This window comes from Andrena cerasifolii, chromosome 6 (assembly GCF_050908995.1).
Source record: "Andrena cerasifolii isolate SP2316 chromosome 6, iyAndCera1_principal, whole genome shotgun sequence".
NCBI lineage: Eukaryota > Metazoa > Arthropoda > Insecta > Hymenoptera > Andrenidae > Andrena > Andrena cerasifolii.
The window spans coordinates 14,998,506-15,014,283 of NC_135123.1; the positions used below are offsets into that span (position 1 = coordinate 14,998,506).

Here is a 15,778-nt window from a genome sequence, read left to right on the forward strand (position 1 = left end):
AATTATTTAAAATAATTACACGGTTAGGCGGAACGGATCGGGCGACGGGAACGGCGATAACTCGTACGCTAGCCGACAATGAAGGGAACTATCGTAGGCGCTTATGCTGCGTCGTTACGTGCATAGCTTTCCGGTTCGTAATTCTTGTCGCTCGAGGAAATTTCAGGCAGCGCCGAGGAAAATCACGCGAGCAGTTCAATTCCGGGTATGCCGCGGTGGTTTTTAATAGTAATGCATCAAACCATAGCGCCCGGGTATGCTAGACGTGGAGAAGGGAACCTCGCAGTGGATTGCGCGTGGAACCGATGCTTGCAGTTGCTGCGATTTCTACGGAGCGCAGGCTTTATTTATATTGAGACCTTAACACGCGCGTCGACAAGCGAATTAAGAATGAAAGCAGAGGGTAGGGGAGACCGGGGCTGGTAGGCCAGTTTTTCAGTGTTTGATTTTTAATAAATTATGTGGGCGAAATGTCATTAAACCGGTTAGTGTATTTGATAAGGCATACGTTTGGCTGTCTGATTAAATTATTGAAGCATTTTAATGTTTCTCTAACACCCTCCATGCTGGTCAACCAGCTCCATGATCGGGGTTGCTAGACGTACAGTATGGAGTAGGTTGACTATGGGTTCAATCAGTTAAGAAAATGTTATTAGCTACTTATCTCAGTTGTAATAAACTAATACAACGTCAGAAGAGTTGTTTCGTTATATAATATTAATTATCCTTCGTTCATTTTTTAATAATAAACTGCAAATTTTTTCAACTTAATCATACATTATAATGAGTTTATAACATACGACAATTTAAATAAAAAATAAAAGTCTCTTTCCGAATATCAAAATAACAATTTAAAGCTTATTAACGTTATTAGGCAACCAGCCCCGAAAGATCATTTTGGCTTTAATAATCTATATAACCTTCAATTATTTATGTATAAACAAAAATACTACGTCAATAGATCGTCTAATAAACAAAATTTAAAATAGTCCCTTAACATTTATTCTATTGCAACTACATAGGGCGTGGAAACAAAATCTTGAAGAAAAAATATTTACGTACGTAGTCAATTTCTCGATAAACGATGATAAAACTGTCAAAAAACGTGCGATCGCGGGATCGGACATAAATGCATGTCATAGTAGAAGTGACTTCTTTCTGCACTAAATCTTTCCGCAGTAGAGCCTATGTCGGTGTAAAGTTATTAACAATTAGTCAACCTACCCCCGGTCTCCCCTACGAGCCGGCAGGAGGCACAATTGACGGAGAAGGTCAGTGCAAGAGAGGCATTTACGCTAAAGCATCGAAACACAAGCTATCCGAGCCCTTTCTCCCATCATTCTTCACCGCAGCATTCCAACAGCTATGTCTGCCGGCGAAAAAATAGCGTGCAGCTTAGATCCCCGCGAGAAAGGCAGAACCTCGGGCGTCTTAATTACATTTCTCGAGTTTGCATGCCGGCGATCGAACAAGTATCATTTAGCCGGCCGTGGGCAGGAGCGTGCACCGCGGAGCAAACGAATGATCGGTAATTGCCAAAGCGAGGCAACGTTCTAAGGCCAGGGGCGCCGTTTACACGGGATCACTGCGCCCGGTTCACCACGAGGCATCAGCGACTTATTTCAAATAGTCACGGGCCCGTTATTACGAGTCTCGTTACAAAACGGCCGGACGAAACCGCGTCGGAGGTGGCGAGACCTTTCGCCCTGGCGATTATTACGGCGGTATCGCGTGAAAGGTGTCTTTGCACTCACGGCGTTTTCCACTGGCTAGTCACGTGCCGCGGGAGGCGAAAGAGAGCGAGAGCCGGGGCGGCGGCGATGGAAGAAAAAAGGAGGGACTACAACGCCGTACGCTTCATCTTTAAATAGCAGTGGACGTTGTAGAAGCGGCAAAATCCATTTCCAAGTAGCCACGGATGCTCCGTACGGACCACCCACTGCCGCGTCTTCCCAGCTATCCGTCTTTTTACGCGGAATCGCCGCTTGTCTTAAATCCCTCGACGAATTAGAATCGGACACCCGCGCCAGCCAAATTGCCGGTCCTTCCTCCGCGTTTCCATCGCACGATCCGCGGACCCGTCGCGCCAACAGCCGAAGGATCCGACGAGCCTCTGTGGTTCGAGTCGAGTATCAATAACACACCCAGGCGCGAATTACGCGAGTACTGTTCAAGGGGGATCGCGATTATTCCTGACGTCATCCAGGCGTTTGTTTAATGAACGCTACCAACCTCTGCTCTCCCCTCTCTCTCTCTCTCTCGAGCAGAAATCGAGGATACGGCGAGCATAGATCGCGCAGCGGTCGCTGGGATCATTATTTATAGGTTGAAGCGGAGACTGTCAGTAGGCGAATGGTACCAGGCCAAACGTTTGTTTATTGCGTTGCGCGCGATGCTTATGGAATTTATAACTCATTAATACACTTTTATCGATGCGTCCCGGTGGGCTCGCTGCTCCCGGCGCACCGACCGTCAGGAATACTTGAGCCGAGAGTGTCGCCAGTCGTACCCGCAATTGTACACCGCGCAAGCATTCGCGGATGAGTTCACTCGTCCTCCCTCTCCTTCCGCGCGTCAAACAATCATTAAGCATTCAGCCGCGTCGAATTCTCTGGAAGCGAAAGCCATCGCCGCGGATGATTTCAGAAATACCTGTCAAAGGATCGTCACGAGACTTTCCAATTGAGCGATCGCCCGGATACTCGAAAGGCGGCGACTCGCGGGGCCTCGCGACGATGCCAATAGGTACCAGGCGGCCGGAAAGTTGCCCGTGGGCGAGCAATCTCCACCGCGGGATAGGATCTCGGATATCGATCAACCGTCCCCGGCCGCGACAACTGATTTTCGATGGTACAGCGACACTGACGTCATCGCGGCGTTTGTTTAATGAGCGGCTACCAAGTCTCTCCCCCACGGCCTGTCCCTCTACGCCGGGCAGAAATCGCGGCCAGAGGGAGACAGCTAGCGGTGTCCGTGGAGGGGGCGTAGGGAGAGCGAGAAAGAAAGAGAAGAAGGGGAGAGAGGTAGTATCGTGTCGGACGCTGGACGAGGCGCACGCTCGATGCGAAGCAGCGCGTGCTTTCACGCGTGGATACCAGGAAGCGGTGTTTCTGCACCAGGACAACGGGTTCAAGCCCTGGACGGTCCGTGTCGACCTGGTCGCGGGCCAAGCCGACAGGACCCGGCCTCGCGGGCACCAGGCCGTTCCGCAGCGTCCCCGCGGACACGTCCGAAAAGTGGTTACGGACCGTGCGTCGTCGGCCACGCGGCACACGTGAGTGCAACGAAGACGAACCGCTACCGAGCGCCGCCGAGCGCCGACGAGCGGCCACGATCGTCTCACCGGGGTATCCTGCCTCGCCGCTGATTGGCCGAAACCCCGAGGAAGTGGTCACCGTCGACGAAGGCTCGGACCACACCGCCACGTGAGTTGAGCGCCGTATCGCGAACCAGGATATCGCGCGCGCCTTTTCATCGTATTCTGGGCCACCGGATTTCGCCCGCGATCCGACGCGCAACGGCGCAGCATCTTCCACGGACTCGGCGGCCGAGCCCACCGACCTTAGCTAGTTCACAGAAGAGGACCGTTTTCGGAGAACATCGACATACATTTCTGAAGGAGCGTCGAGAACCGAAGCGACACTAGGTGTTGCTCTCAGACGCCAGTCGCTGTCTTCTTTGGCAGCAAACCACCGCATCCTTCGGTCCGGAGAAATTGAGTGACCAACGGATATATATGGAGCACGCCGTCCGGTTAACTTGACTGCGTCGTCATTGAAATTGGCCGTTCTATGGTTTAAAGACAAAGCGGGGAAAGCTTAAGCTTCTCCATGAAGAGTGGGACGTTCTTGCAGACGGTACCGCGGCTCCGTTTCGCTCCTGCACGGGGGAAGGAGTATTGATCTACGTCATCGTAGTCATCACGTGGTGATCCTGACCTAGGCCAATGTCTTTACTCCATATGACGCTGCGCGTTTCAGCCGGTGTCCTCTAGACGGCCGTTTCCCTTCTAAATATAAGGCTACCGCCGAGCCAGTCACCGAAGTTTTACCATGGAAATGGAGGAAGGCTCCTGGTACCGCGTCGAAGAACAGCTGGGATTATCGGGCGAGGGCTTGCTGCCGGATCTCTCGGAAAGTTGAACGCGACGATTCGTTGGACGCGAGAGAATTCGACGTCGCGGAACTGTCCTCGTCACGCACTCCGTCTATTGACAAAAGAGAAAGTTGGTGTCTTCGAGTGTTATAAATAGAAGTGCACAGTGAATAAAACGTTTATCGGGAAACGTTGGTTTTTTTCTTCCTCTCCCCCGGCAGCCATTGATCGCCGGAGATTCCGGTGTCGGGACTCTTTTGTAAAACTTTACTGCCGTTGCAGAGGCGATCAGTAACCCGTGCAAAAAGTGTCGGCGCACCATCGGCCTTAGGTTTTTGCTCGAAACGTGCCACGATAAACAGCCAGTGCTAAATGTTATGCAACAGACGCGTAGTGAAACTCGTAGATTACATCGATTAGCTGTATCGACGATTTGAACGGTCTCAGTGTCGAAACGAAAAGCTTAACGATTATCGAAGATTAGGTACTATTAAGAAATAAGTCCCTTTTAAATAGCCCGTGTATCGCGAGTATTTAATCACATTTATTATCTGCTAGCGATATCTATTTATATTAGCTCCATTAAGAAAGAGATCGGCGAGCTGGTGGCGTATCGAACGAGCGAGAGAGAGAGAGAGAGAGAACTTTCTGTGGTAAAGTGGGCGATTGGCAACGACCGTTCGACCGTTCGAGGGCTCGATGGCTCGGTGATCTGTCAGAGGAATCGATGAAAATTTCAAACCCTGCGAGTGTCTCTGCATAGGAGCAAGAAATTACTGACCCACCATCGGACACGAGAAGATCGCTCCAAGTGCTTAGAAAGCTTCTGCAGCGACGTGACATTGAAAACGTCCCCTCTGCTGGTATGTCGATCTTTTATTTCTCGGTACACAAAGAGCGTTGGGCGATCATATCGCGTCCATAATTAATCCTTCGCTATCAGACCTACGAAATACCTCGGTTTTAATTAGAAGATCATAGATGGACTATGAATTATTGCTAACTTTAGATTAAGGTGTTGTTTTATTTACGACCACAATCCAGGGAGATACGCACCTTTTTATTCGACATACTCCACAGAGTACATTATCAAAAATAATTAAAAACGAATTGAGGAAATTGGTTTAAAAATTTCAGGAAGAATATCCGTCAGATTTGCGCGTTAAATAATTATTGTTTCTTCGCGTGCGATGCTGGTCGCATATTATTTGGGATCTAAACTAAGAGCAACAGAAACGTTGCCAGAACTAATTATACATTAGGCTTTTCCTTATTATAAACTCTTTACTTGCACAGATTTAATGCGGCTCTTGCGAAACGCAGGAATAGTTGACACGTGGAGGAAAGGAGTCGCAAATATTTTCTTAAAACCGAGGCGGAACAATGACACTAGCAGCCTAATAACTCCCGAGGATTTGTTAATTCTAAACAAACTCGACGAGCACAATAATCCTGCATCGTTATTCAACTAAATCTCGCGCGACTAGAAACTCATAGCAGAAAATGAAGTCAGAAGAACAAGATGACTGCTAACTTGATGTAATTGGTGGAGAAGGTGGGAGAGCAATCGTACGCGTGCACTCCCCTTCACGTTGCTTTAGACAGTATAAAATTCGCGATTACGAGCGCTGCAACGGTGTCAGCTGTTAGCTGCTCGTGCACTTTATGATTGATCCCTTGGCAATATAAATCGTCGAAACACGTATTAACAAATCCTTTCAGGGGGATGGGGGGGGGGGAGGGGGAGAACCTCGCCTTCCATCGAAACATTAAGAAATCTGTGCTGAACACGCCAGCTATCATGCTTTCGTCAAGCACGTCGCTCGACGAGTCTCGATGACAAAATAATTTACCGCTCGGAAGCTGTCGCTGGGAAATTATACGCATATTCAATAATAATTCTTATCTCACAGGCGCGTCTACGCCGCTGCGCGGAAATTCACAGCTGCCGACGCTCGGGAATAAATAAACCCGATTTAAAACGTCGTTCTTCATTAAACAGGCCTGCTCTAATTCAATGAACGGTAACAGTGAAGGAAAACGGTATTTTCATTTCTCGGTCGGAACGATGCGCTCATCGAGTGCCTCGGAGCGCGGCCATACCTCACACGAGTATCGCCGGGAGATATTCAGGGCGCATACCCGTCGAGGAAACCGGGCGATCTAACGAAGTTATGAATTTCCTCGATACACGGCCATAGGGAACGAGCGCCACGAAAATACTAGCGCGTCGGCTCTGAATGAATAGCTCAAGTACGCTCGGTGGTGTCCGCCGGCGTTTAGTTGGCGAAACGTCAGCCATTCCGTTGCCAGAAATCGCCTCGGTACACTAACCATCGTAAAGACCGGCTAACGTAATTCCCGCATAACGTAAAAATAAACAAGCCGAGTCCGGATAACCGAACGAAACGTCCTCGAGCACAGGCACCGTGCTTCTAACGTACATACCCGCTGGGAAGCAATTCACCAGCGTGCAAGTCTACGTTCATTCACCGCTTCGGTGGCGTCGGCGTGTTTCCACGCCGAGGAATATCCGCCCCGAGTGTTTCCACTTCGACATCCTCCCCGAAAGCATCGAAATGCTCGAACGAAGCTCGCAGTACTGTTTACGCAAAATTTTCCCCATGGAAGTCGTGATTCGGGAAAGGTTTCAAAGACTTAGAGGGACATTTTTGAAAATCTAGCCCCACTCGGAGTGTTGGTGCTCCGAATTCGGAGGCGCAGTCACGGCTAATTGCTCGGGACACAGTGGTTCGCGCGAAACAAAGAACTTTTCGCGATCCGTCGAGCGGAGTGTCGGCGAGGTTCGGTAATGGCACACCTCTGCGCGGCGAGACATCGTCGGTCGATGTGCAGTCACTTCCAAAACGCGTCCACTGGCTCGCGACGATGGCTGCTCTGATCGCGCTCTGCTCCGTGAACGGTCGAGTTAATGACAGGCAGGAAACAGCGTTTAATTAAAGTACGCACTTCCGGTAGGAACGTTTTCACGAGACCGCGCGCGTCGCCGCTCGCTACGGGCCCGAAGCCACCGTCCATTGCGTAATTCCGAAGCGGAGATAAAAGGAACGAATTATCGCGCCCGCGAGATGTTCCCACGTTTTCCTTCGGTGTTTCTGCGCGGATCCAGGGAGCACCTTGCCGATTCCCATTCCATTTATAATCGCCGCGAAACGCTTGGAAATGTTGCGCGTTGCATCGCGACAGGGGGAGGGGGATTAAATCGGTGGCCACCGCTCGCGCGGGTCTACGCGGAACTTCGGTGCCAATTATTTCGGTTAGTTCGGTTCCGTTCAGGAAGAGCCGTGATACAGTTCTTTCATGCGCTAGCGGCTGGGTGAACGGTGATCCCTTTTCTATTATTACGGAACACGATTTGGCAATTGCAGGTTTGCGTCGTTAATATTTCTGTGACATTGTTGCAGAGAGGTGGCATTTGCCTGGCAGAACTAGCGTAACGATGATGAGGACAGTGGGGTTCGTTAATTACAATTTAATGGGAGAAACACTGGGGAAAGTTGACTATTTTGGCATGGAACTCAAAAAAGGAAACTGAAGGCCAAAGCAATTTACTCGTAACATTAAATTTTAATATTGAAAGTGTGGGAGGACTGTGTTTATATGGAATATACCTATACTTGGCTTCGAATTGTTCTGCTATAGGTACACAATAATAAGTCATAGAAGAGCTGATAGAATAAGGTAAAGGCACCAGTAGTTGACCGGTGAAGAGAAATCCTTCGCGTAAATAATAGTAACTATTTGCTCTTGCATTAAATAGTGACAGTCGCTGCCTAATGATACCTACTCTTTAAGCTTTCTAAACTACGTAATGAGAACGATTTTTTAAAAAAAGTTATGGTATACAAATTTTAGAACCGTTTTTCGAAGTTTAGTAACTGCTTCAGAAGTTGACCATCCTTGAAAATGAAAATACTAGTAGTTGGTCCTATGTTGGTCAGTAATTGACCACCTATACTAGAAAGAGAATTAAGGCAATGATATAGGTAATCGTCTTATCATCGTTTATTGTCAATGATTTAGAACAAGTTAGAACTAAAGAAGAAAATGAAATTAAAAGAAACTGGGTAAATGCACGAAAAAGTTGAATGTATGTTAGTGATTTTTTAGGTCGCTGATTCCGAATCCGACATGGGATTTGTAAAATTAAATTGTATAAATAATTTGTTTAAACAAATCATTGCAAAATTACATGTTTTGGTACATATAGAATCGTGTCAAGCGGGACAAGCAAGCAAAAAAAAAGTTAACAGATCCGTGAGGAGATCTTTTCCGTAGTTTATTAAAGCATTTACAATATATTTAAAAATACATACTTGTGACTATAAAGTGATACATTGAAACGAAATGAAAAAAATTTATTTTTTCACAACAAAAAAAGTAGAGGAAACAGTAGCTTCATGCCACTGCGAAAATGTAAAAGGTTACATGTCCAATCCGGGACACTTTGCGGGACACTTTTCAATGCGGGACAAAGGGCTCAAATGCGGGACGTCTGGTCACTTTACCTTAATAGAATTATCGAGCATGTACGTTTAGTGTTGAATTGCATTCTCAAGAATATTCCCAGTCCTTCGTACTACAGTTTCTTCGACCAACTACAAACTGACCGCTCCTTTGAATGTCAGTCACTGAAGATCGCGTATCAACCATGGATCGCCTACCAAAACGCCTCTTCATCATCCCCGTGATAACCTAATCCGTTTCCTTTACACGTTCCGCGGAGCTTGGCTAACAGCGATTCAGCTTCGCCGTTTAAGTGATTAATGAAACGGTTTTTTTCCCTCCCCGCAACCTTCTGGCAAACTATCCCATGCATTGTTACTGTGCACATTGTCCCGGTGTATCCGCGAACGATTGCTGTCGAACGGGTGGAGCTGGCGCGAGTTGGAGCGAGCCGGCGATCGACAGAGTCACGAGATACGATCGTTGTTTGAAGAAACGTGATCCAGCGATCCAGCAAAAACGGCTGATCTCGGCACGCCACGGCGCGCTGCGAGAGAAAGCGATTCCTATGGATCATAATGAACGGACGAGCCGCGTGTAAATGATTTTATTGCTAAGTGTTACGGGCAGAATTGACGGCCGGCAATTATTCCGTCGTTCGGTTTTTATGCACCGGCGATTCCTGTGGGAAAGGCAGCGCCGTTTTCGGCGCGCGGAAACGATTCATTGTGGATCGTTACAATGTACCAGATCCCGCGCAAGCGTTGCACAATTAACGAGCGAGCTATAGGCGCAAAGAAGTACACTCAGAAATAACTGTTTTTGCCCCTGAATTTGATCGCTCTGTTCCCCTGGAAGTGGAACGCGTAGTTTGAATGAACCGATTGCTGATCAGAGTACGTCTCGAATTAGGGCTTCTCTGCAAAAGTGAATTTCTCAGGCGTGTCTGATAATTTTACAGTCGCGTCACTCGCATCGCAATTAAAACAGACGGCTCTTCGCGTAGGCTCGATAAATTTTAGTGGTCCTAGCATATTTCCTAATACTAATAATAATAATTTCATCTTCAATATTCACGATTGAAAAGTACCGTGTAAGTTTCCAGCGCGGGGTGCAGCGACGCAGCGTGCTTAGAGCGATTCGAATTTCGCCTTAGATAACTGTCCCAAAATATTTGAGATCGTGCAATTCTCTCTGCTGCGCAGCTCCGAAAATCTGCTGCTTTGCATATAAAATTGTTACGAGAGCATCGCAATGGATAGCCTGAGTCAGCAGCTGTCGAACATCTGAGAAACGAGCGCAACTGTTCGCGGAGCATTTTTCCGCACTGGGCGCGGTAAATTTCAAACTTGTTGGCAACAAGTGTTTCCCCCCGTGTTACACGATTGCACGGCTTAAGTTTCAGCCGCGGACGTACCAAATTTCCGCAACACCTGTTGCGAAACATTTCGAATTTGCCAGCTAGCGAACTTTCCTGCGTCTCGAGGCCCGGCTTAATTTCAGAGATGATTATTATTATTATTCCGTTCGCATCGCCCGCGCCTCGTCGTCTCTATTTTTAAATATTATTGCCAGATCCCCCATCCACCCCCCACCGTTCTCAAATTCCAGTCCTATCCTCTGCTCCACATTGTTCGCCGATTATTTATTTTTTGCCACCGTTAATCGGCGTTACTCTCTGCAGCTTTACAACACGTCTAACACGGCTCGACTGTTCTTTATTCAGCAATATTTATGCGACCCATCGACTCCACTTACCGCACTCTTGAAGAAGCTTGAAAACTAGTTTAATTGCTGAATATAAGCTTCTTCTTTCTACCAATAGTAATTATTCTCGGAAGTTCAACATATCTCTATTAATTTCCACAGAATTCCTCAAATAATACTTTTGATAAGGTTTCAAAGAATTCCGCAAGAGGATAGTTGAAGGTTCAGTAGCTTCATTTGCACGTACTTCTTGCAGCCTCTTCGTCTTCTCCTCCTTCGAACTTCCTCGTACTCTGATTCCACTTCCTCTTTCGATCCGATTTGCGCGAAACATTTGAGCAGTTCGACAGCGCTGCCCGTCCTTCGGGCGCGGCAAGTGACGCAGATCGTGACTAACGAAGCGCCTTGTTCACGATATGCCGTAATCGTCTACTCGTCAATTAACACCGTGCCGAACGCGTAGCTTCATTACGCCACCTTTAAATTATGCACGGGCACCGCGGAGTAGGAAAACGCTGTGTCTGCGTGACTATTTCTTTTTCTGGAATCCCGGGGAACCGTGTCATCCCGTGCTCTCGACCTCGCTCCAGAATCCTCGCGCCGTTCGAAAATCTTGTTCGCGGCAGGCCGCGATTATTTTAGCAGGCTTTCTTCCGACTTTTCGGACGGCGAGCCGGGGCAGGCCTGCGCCGTTTCGATGAAGCAATTCGCGCCGGGAAAGCCGCGCGCGGAATCTTTAATCGAATCTGTTAGAAGTGCCTCTAAGTGATTAGCGAACGGGCGAACGAAGGAATCCGTGACTTTACGAGACGCGGAGGAAACGAATGGAACTTGCTGGAATGTTAATACGCCCATAATCGATGGTCGGGTATCAAAGGAACGGAGAAGGACGCGTCCGTCACCGACGCGATCCGATCGGGAACATCGGTGCTTCGACCGAAGATGATTCACTCCTAAAAAAAAAATCCTCGAATCGCTGGCCACGGCGCATACAAATCGCCAATAACCATGCTATTAAATTCACACCACGCCGAATACCAAATTAAGGGCCGAAATAAGTTAAGAGCTTCTGCGTTTCGAAAGCATTCCGTGATTTTGCAAACATCGATGCCCGCGGAGCATCGATTTTTATATATGCGTCTGCTCTCTGCAGGCCCCATGAATATTCCCGGGAAATTAGCGAGGCAGATTTCAGGCGTGAATTAAAATGTAACATAAATCATCTGTAACCAGTTATCTCCTGATATTTTTGCAAAACGTGGAAGAAACACTGTCGTTCCACGGTATTGGAATCCTCGATGCTTAAGTAGAAACAGCCAGCCGTGGGTAGACACATCGCGGCGTTCCTTACTTGACCACACACGTAGCTGTGAATTTTCAGAAGCAGTATTCTCAGTTAAGTTGAGTACAGTCAGCCCGGTTAATATGAAACGGCTTAAAACTAATGCTGATATCGTTTATTTTATCAGAATAAATCTAATATGTTAAGAGTTTAATGCTGATTCGGAAAAACTGGTCGATATTTGGTTTAAGATTATATTCGCTGAAAATCCAGTTGAAAACTGAAGTCATGAAATCTGATCATTTCTCTCGAGGTGACGTTCGGAGAGATGGTCCGTCTTTTTTGGGAGAGATGACCCACGTAATTACTAATGAAAAAATAACAGAGAAGAATGCAAAATTATTTACAACTACAGATCTATAGAAATTTTATTTGTCCACGCTGAACAATTGAAGAACACGTCAAACAGAAAGCGAACTGCCTACTGCATAATAAAAAAGATACTAATTCCTCGCAAAATATTGTAAATTAAACTGATAGAATAACAGTTTAGAAAGTGAGTCATCTCTCACCCATAATTTGAGAGTAAGGCATCTATCCTAATCATAACTACGCGATCTCTCCTTTCTGCAAGGAGGAGGAAGGTTAAAATGACCAAATTCTTTGACTGCATTGTCCCTTAACACCTCTACTATCTCATTATCCAAAAAACGTTAAACGAAAATTAACTTAGAATAAAATTCTGAACATAGGAGGTTTATTCTGATAAAATAAATGATGTCAGAAGTATATTTAAAATACGATCCTGTACACTACTGTTCTATAAAAAGGTAAAATGTAACCTCACGTTACCTTTTACATCCAATAACTCAAGAAAAACACAGAAGAAAGCGAAATGACGTTATTCATTCAACTGATTAGCTCCTAAAAAAGCAATTAATCTGCAGTTTAACGCGCCTTTACTATCGAGTCTGAAATAAATCGACTACGCAATCTCTCCTGCCCCATCGACTCACCTCAACTTATCCTAATAACTTAAAAAAAACCCTTATCCCATATTATCGCCTCACCTGTATGTCAGACCTGGTCTCTTTCCCGCGAATTTGACGAATGAAAAGGGGCCTCGGAGGAGGGCCTTTGGAAAACAAAAGAGTCGTAGTTCGACGGCGTAACCGGGGCACACGGGAGCGGCAGCATGATCGACGAAGTGGATACAGCCGCATGCTCGAAATAACTCCGCGACACCTGACTAACGTCGCTGATATTCATGCGATAAAGCGCGTGCATGGTCCGGTGCTCCTGCGGGGCCCGGCACCGCTTCAGTGCTTCCTCTGGCAATAATTGGCCGCTAGCAGCGCTTTCGTGGGTTAATTATCGCGGCACTAAACCCCGATCCACGCACTTTTAACCCGTCCCACAACGGCCGCGCTCTCTTAACGCTCGCGGTGCGAGGGGAATCGATCCGCGAGCGAGGAGAACGTGGATCGTGGGCGAGGATTTTACGAGCGATATCGTCGGTACCTTTAATTTACCGTCTCGTCCAGTCAGCTGGCGTCGTCCTTCGCCTCGGACTCGGCGAAACGAATTCTAAGTAACTCGCCGACTATAAACGTCCCTCGGAGCTGATCCCTCCCGAGGAAGGCGTGCGGCTTGAAAATAATAATAGATAACACCCGAGGCGTTTCGCGATTTCTCGGCGACCGGTTACCCGTTCGGCTTCCCTCGAGTCGGGTCTACTCCGAGAGGGAGGCTCTATTCTCTTTTTTTTTTTCTTCGCGGGAAAACACGACCCGTGACGGAGATCGTGTCGCTGTCGCGATGGGAAAGTGTATTTCCATTTCTGAATCTTCGTGGTCCAAGAACGAGAAGCGCGACGTACCGCCTAGTCGAGTAGCGCAAATTCTTCGAGGTTCCCTCGGTGGTTTTCGCGATACAAGCTTTTTATTAATTACTTGAGTACCGAGCTTGGGCAACTTTTTCAGTAAGCACCATTGGGATTCGATACTCTGTTCACTGTATGTAATACTGTATCAGTAATGAGCACCTGTAACAGAAACATCGCGCGTTATAGATTGCACGGCAAGAAGCTATCTTCAAGGTTGTTGACTGTCCCGTTAATGATCAATGATCACCAAGCTTGCCGTCACTGACGCTCGTCGCACTCAATATCTGGTCACAATTTAATTCAATCGCGAGGGAAAAAAGGGTACTTCGAGCTAACTGACCGTCAGATGCAGATTTCAAATCGAATCGATCCAACAGGTTAGATGAAGCCATTCCCTGTGCATAGAAGATACGTGTATCGCTTATCCTATTTAAGTACCGGGCAGTTACAGCCTGCTGTCCGCAGGAAAAATTTTACTTTAATGTAATTCATTGGAATCGTTGCTTCGAGGCTGACCATCGCGTGATTAATAATTTTTTCCTCAGATCATTTAAACGAGTTTGCGATGAGCTACTTTGAGGTTCGTGCCAGAATCAAACGAGGTTGCCTGAATATTGGAAGCGGGGCGGGTCGGGCTAGGGCATCTAGAGAACATAGAAGCGGAAAGGAGAAGATTTTACGAGCCGTAATGAAAGCGCTGGAGCCTAGCGGTGCTTTTTGTCGGATCTGTTTGATTATCGGCTAATGAAGTAGCGCGATAATTGCCCCAACATTTTTACTTCGCGCCAGGTCGTCAATCTACTCGAACGCCACGCTCTAATGTCGCAAAGTATCCAGGCGCAAGCGAGCAAATGTTTTCTCAATATCTATGGGGCAATGAAACGTGAAAAGTTATGTGTTCCCGGAACATTGTAATTCCGCGAGGCGTATTATTATTGCGGAAGTATTCTTAGCGTGTACACTGTATATTCGCCATTTCTGTAACGTCACAGTTAGCTATTTTTCCAGTGTTTCGTGGAGTTCGTTATTTGGAGGGGTCGTTCGGTTATGCATCCCTCCATTATTTATTTATTTATTTATAAACGGACCGAAGCCCTCTTTACATAAATGTTTACAAAGGAAAAAGAACTTTACCTAATATAACAAAAGAAGGACATGCTAAATTACATGGTACACCGGATAAGACATTATCCGATGATCCTATGTAACCATCCATTAAAGAAACCAATACTGTTATAGAGAATACTAGAGTCAGCAATAATTCGATTTATTGGATTAATTAATCCATATATAGATCTGGATTTAAGTGGTTGTAGTCCTGCTCTAGATCTCAATGCGCGTTCAGGTGCGTAGAAATTGATTTGCATAAGAAGATTTGCATTCTGAAGATTTTTAAATCATCAGCGAATAGGAGGAACTTACAATATTGGAAAATGGTAGTTAAGTCATTTATGAAAATTATAAATAGTAGAGGACCTAGGTGGGAGCCTTGAGGTAACTCCTCTAGAATATGAACTAGTTAGTTCAGATCGGTCACATCGTTATATGGTATAGTTATTTAATCCTTATCGCTTTTATCGCCTGCATTTATTAAAACTGTTATCTTTAACGGCGTGATACGTTCAACAGCATATTTCTGGAAATAATTATGCAGTATTTGGCGTTCATATGTTAGGAATACGATTCAGTGAATGTAGCACAACATATTTAAAAATAACGCGCTGCAAGTAGCCGCGCTCTCTGAGCATTTGATCAATTAATGATAATTATGATAAACACCTATCAAATCGTCATTATACCTCAACGCACCACACCCTCGAGTCTTTTTTCACCCACTCTGTTTTCCATTTCGTTAACCCTTGAATTTTTAGGAAAATGTAAGGCAGTTGCTAATATTTGTACTTCTCAGTTTTTGGCATTACGTTAAACGCGTAGATGAACTGAAGGCCGCGGCAGGGTTAAATCCCCATCAGTGTCAGTTAAAATCTTGAAGACTTGAGAATAGAAAGAAGCCAGACCCGTAAAACTAAGCAAACTCCAGCAGAAGATTATGAAATCTGGATCCACTTTGGTTCAGGTTAGATGAATTCTTCTGAAACAGACGAATCGTTCAGCCGTTCACTTTGCAGCCGCGGTCTGTCACGTACGTGGAAACGTGCCCGTCGCCCTTCGACGAACGGCCGCGCTGCTAATTACTGGGCCGCGCATAATTGTCGCGAATTAAGGAATTTAAGCTGGGAACGCGGTACGGCGAAGCCGGTCGCTCATTAATTGGCCCGGTTGATTGCCACTTGCCGTCGCTAAGCGCTAGATTGTAAACACTCGGCTCGTTAATTGTCCGG

At 46.5% G+C, this 15,778-nt stretch overlaps 1 protein-coding gene across 5 annotated transcripts in view; it reads left to right on the top strand.

Annotated features, from left to right (window-relative positions):
• The first annotated feature begins 3,042 nt into the window (after positions 1 to 3,042).
• The window catches only part of Zfh2 (Zn finger homeodomain 2), a 315,460-nt gene continuing 302,724 nt past the window's right edge, over positions 3,043 to 15,778 (top strand). For all 5 annotated transcript variants that reach the window (XM_076815521.1, XM_076815525.1, XM_076815523.1 and 2 more), the window contains exon 1: positions 3,043 to 4,958. The gene's annotated coding sequence lies outside the window, so the exon portion shown is untranslated. The remainder of the gene's footprint in view (positions 4,959 to 15,778) is intronic.